Here is a 5213-nt window from a genome sequence, read left to right as displayed (position 1 = left end):
TCTCTCTTTTGTTTTTCTATCGTCAGGACTATCATAGTTTCTGGATCCCAGTTAGCATGAAGTACGTATGTGCTGAATGAATGAACGATGGTGGCCCCAAATTGTTAACTTGAGTGGGCTCTAATTCCCTGATGAATTCTATCAGCTACCTATGCTACCCAAAATAAACATACTGTAGACATAAAATCCAAGGTTTTTTTGAAAATACATCCTCAGGGAAAGTTCCGTAGCCTGCTTTCCCATCCAGATTACTACCTGTAAACACCTCATATACATAAATAAATGAATACATACATACATGAAAACAGCATGGGGGAGACAAACTACAGAGGATCTAATGATGTCCCCAAATGGCACAATGTTTTCTACAGCCATTTAATGATTGATGATGGAGCTTTAGAATCCATAGATCTCTTATTTAGAAATACGGAAGCTAAGACATTAGTCCTTCACTGTACTTATCTATGGGGATGTATTTTTTTTTTTAATTTGTAAATAATTATAGACTTACAGGAAGTATTTAGGAGGTTGTAATATAAAACCATTTTTGCCACCAAATACTTTATTTTTATTTTTCTCTTCTCATTAAAGAAATAGTGCACTATTTAGTCTCTGTATAATCTTATGTTTCCAAGGATTTGAGGTAACAGTTTATGGGATCATTCAAGGAAGCAAGAAAATAGCAACAATCTACAAGAGGAAACTAGGAAAATCCCTCTACATTTTTCCATTAAAACTAATTTTGATGATACCACCAGTATTTAGCTAAATAAGACTGTGAGCTGCTTTTCTACCTTTATTCATTGTTTTCTATATAGTTCAAATAGAATTCTTTACTATTTCCCATATGTACCCCAAACCTGCCATGCATAGTTCCATGCTCAGGTGGAAATCATTGCCTAGAATTTCTTTCATGTTCTTCAGAATTTTCTATGAATCTATCTAAGCTGTTAAAAGATTACCTGAGCCATTTAAATTTATTTGAGCAAAAATCAATTTGAATCAAGAAGTATCAAACCAGAAGTGATTAGGATGTTCCACCAATAGGAACTAGGGGAATGACTTAGAAAGGTTAGAAGCAAAACAAAACAATCATTGATCGTCTACAGCTTAAAGTGTAGTGGCCTGTTGTGATTGACTGTTCTTAGGTTTTGATTTTGTAATCCTGAAGCATTTATAGCCTTGGATTTTGGTTGCTTCCATAGGCCACCACAGCCTCAGTCCAATGGCTTGTTTAATTAACTTAACCTTGGAAAACATATTTAAGCATCATAAGTTCAGTGGGGCCTTCTCTAATCCCATCTGCTAGGTGAACTCACTTAGTCTTCTAAATGTCCCTTTCTATGAATATCTACTCTTCTTGGGGCTATGTTTCATATACTTATTTATAATAAGCATCATTATTATAGGGACAATCATCTCCCTTAGGGCAGGATGCAGCAGTTAGACATCTTTATATTTCTTAGCTTCTAGCTAACAATTAGTATTTTTGAAAGAGTTAATGAGAATATAAATGTATGTCCCAAAATATCTAACTTTGTTTCCCGAACTTCATGTTAACCTTCAAAACTTGAGAGAGAGGGAAGTGGATAAGGAGAGGGAATAAGGAAAAGAGAAAGAGTGATAATCTTATCTATACCTCTGACTTGACTGATTTTAAGTGTTCCATCTTGTGTTGTGCTGGAAATAAAGTTTATGCCAGCGGGTTCAAAGTTTTTAATTCTTAGAAGTAATTATTATCTTAAGGAACTAATATATATATAAGGCCAGAATGCTAAGATTATTCTTGTTAGAAATCACATTGAAATTAAAATCATTTATTATAAATGTAGCCTGCATTGTGGAAGTGCTGAATATAATACTTAGTCAGCTGGAGTTCTAACCCAATATATTTCTTTACCAGCAATCACTCTGGAAAATAGCTGAATATCTGGGAACTCATCGTCTGAACTAAAAATAAAATGTGTTACTTTTTTTAAACTCCATCCTAAGACACAGTCACTATTTTCACAGTTCTTATTATCTCTATATATTTCTATAGCAAGTAGGAAATTTTATAGTAAATTATTAACTAATGATATCAAATAAATTATTAATCTAAAGGATTGTGAAAAATTACCACCAAGGAGGAATGGAAGAAAATTCAGGGAGAACAAATTGATACAAAGGGTTGTATTTTTCTCTTCTAAAACTTAAGCCATTTTAATGTTATTTGAAGCTAAAATTAGAAAGGATGATATTAGTAAGTTCTCAAGTTAAAAGTATGATTAGAGCTCCTTATTTTTTTTAGGAAAATAGGCTTTCTGTAATTTGGGGGGATTTAATACTAATAAAGTTCTACTATTCTGTTGTGAGGGTGTGGTGTTTGATTTTCTAGAATTATTATATTGTTTTATCAATGAGAATTTATATAGACTGAAGTTTTATTTTATTTTTTTGAAGTTATATTTTAGACATAAGTTGTGATTTACTTATTTAAAGTTAGCATTAATTTTGAAATTACTGGAGGGATAGGAGAAGAATATATGTGAAGAGATTAGTTAAAAACAAACCAAGACAATTAAATTAATAAAATAATATCTTATTTATAAATTTCACCAAATCAAATGACAACACATGTTTATTAACTCATGGATGCTTTGATCTCCATATGTATCTTAAAGTCTTTAACTATTACCAGGTCAGTAATTTAACTGATCTAGCAATAGACCATGATATACTCAGCACTCTGGTTGATTTTGCAAGGCTTTACCTTAATGTTTTCATCTGTATTTTATTTAACTATACGTGCCTTTGCCAGCACCCAAATTCTCTTTTTAAAAGAAAAATGCAGCTATGTCCAAATTTAATATTTCCTCTTTATTTTTTAATACAGTATAATCTTTTGCCATTGAGTGCCAATATTTAATTGAAACCTCAATCAAGCAATATCAGATGAAATGAAAGCCAGTCTACTGAGTATGTAATTCTAGAAGAAAAATCATCTATAATAATGAGTAAGGTGCTATTTTTAAGGCTTTTTCCCCCCAACAGTTTAAAGTTCGCAACAAAATTGGGGGGAAGATACAGAGATTTCCCCTATAGCCCCTGCAGTCAGTCACATGAGCATTATCAACTTTCCCCCATGAGAGTGGTACATTTGTTACAACTGATGAGTCTACACTGACACCCAATAATCACTTAGAGTCTAAAGTTTACATGGTTTCACTGTTGGTGTTGTGCATTCTATGGGTATGAACACATGTGTAATGACATGTATCAATCATTATAACATAATCCTGAGGATTTTTGCTGCCCTAAAAATCCTCTTTGCTCCACTTATTAATTCCCCTGCCCCAATGCTTGACAAAGCTTTAATTATCTCTAAGGTCTGGCTTTTCCAGAATGTCACATACTTGAAATCATACAGTATTTAGATTTTTCAGATTGGCTTTTTTCATTTAGTAACATGCATTTAAGATCCCTTTAGGTCTTTTCATGACCCGACAGGTCATTTCGTTTTAGTGCTGAATAGTATCTGATTGCCTGAATGTACCTCAGTTTATCCGTTCACCCCCCAAGGTCATCTTACTTGCTTCCAAGTTTTGACAGTTTTGAATAAAGCTGCTAATAAACGTGTGAGCAGATTACAGTATGCACATATTTTTAACTCTTTCAGGAAAATACCATGGAGTTGTGATTGTTGGGTCATTTGGTAAGAGTATGTTTAGTTTTATAAGAAACCCTCAGTGTCTCCTCCAAAGTGCTGTACCATTTTACATTCCTACTAGCAATGATGGGAGTTCCTACTGTTCCACATCTTCACCAGCACCTAGTGTTGTCGGTATTCTGGATTCTGGCCATTCTAATAGTGTATAGTGGTATCTCATTATTTTAAAGTGCAGTTCCCCAATGACATATGATGTGGACCATCTTCTCGTATTCTTATTTGCCATGCATATATCTTCTGTAGATGAGGTGTCTATTAAGATCTTTGCCTCTTTTTAAAATTGTTCACTTTCTTATTATTGAGTTCTAAGAGTTCTTTGTATATTTTGGATAACAGTCCTTTATCGTATGTGTCTTCTGCAGCTATTGTCTTCCAGTCTGTAGCTTGTCTTATTCTTTTGAATGTTTTTCATAAAGTGGCAGTTTTAAATTTTAATGAAATCTAGCTCATCTGTTATTTCTTTCATAGACTATGCCTTTGGTGTTGTATCTAAAAAGTTATCATCAGACCCAAGGTCATCTAGGTTTTTTTCCCATGTCGTCTTCTGAGAGTTTTGTAGTTTTGTGTTTTACTTTTATACCTAGCCTACGATCCATTTTAAGTTAATTTTTGTGAAGGGTGTAAGGTCTGTATCCGGATTCATTTTTTTGAATGTGAATATATTCCAGATCCACTTACTGAGAAGATTACCATTTTTCTATTAGAAATAAAAATAGTCACAAGGCAGTGTCACCTAGAATAATTTCACCACCCTAAAAATTCCCTGTGTTTCACCTATTCCCTCATCTGTCCCTACTCAATTATCTATGGCTGCTGCTCTCGATCCTTTAGCAACTACTGATTGTTTTACCATCTCCATAGTTTTGCCTTTCCAAGAACGTCCTACAATTGGAATGATACATTATGTAGCCTTTTCTGATGTACTCTTTCACGTAGCAATATACATTTTAGATTCTTACATGTCTTTTCATGGCTTAATTACTTACCTTTAAAAATTGTTGAATAGGGATCCCTGGGTGGCGCAGCGGTTTAGCGCCTGCCTTTGGCCCAGGGCGTGATCCTGGAGACCCGGGATCGAATCCCACGTCGGGCTCCCAGTGCATGGAGCCTGCTTCTCCCTCTGCCTGTGTCTCTGCCTCTCTCTCTCTCTCTCTCACTGTGTGCCTATCATAAATAAATAAAATAAAATAAAATGTTGAATAATGTTTCTTTGCATGGGTTTATCACAATTTTTCCATTTACCCATTGATAGATATCTTAGTTGCTTCCACCTTTTAGTAATTATATATAAAATTGATATAAGCATTTTTGTGCAAGTTTTTATGTGGATGTATTAGTTGTACATCCTTTTGAAAATTGAATTATATTCCTAATTATTAAAGTTGCTCTAGAGAGGGTGTGCAAAGGTAGTATATCAAATATTGTGCTAATTCTCACACAACTGTATAATCTACACTGTATCTTTCAATATGATTATATTCATAGAATATAATAGTTTGCAGAT

Source organism: Vulpes lagopus, chromosome 4 (assembly GCF_018345385.1).
Source record: "Vulpes lagopus strain Blue_001 chromosome 4, ASM1834538v1, whole genome shotgun sequence".
Taxonomy (NCBI): domain Eukaryota; kingdom Metazoa; phylum Chordata; class Mammalia; order Carnivora; family Canidae; genus Vulpes; species Vulpes lagopus.
This window is presented reverse-complemented; position numbering follows the sequence as displayed.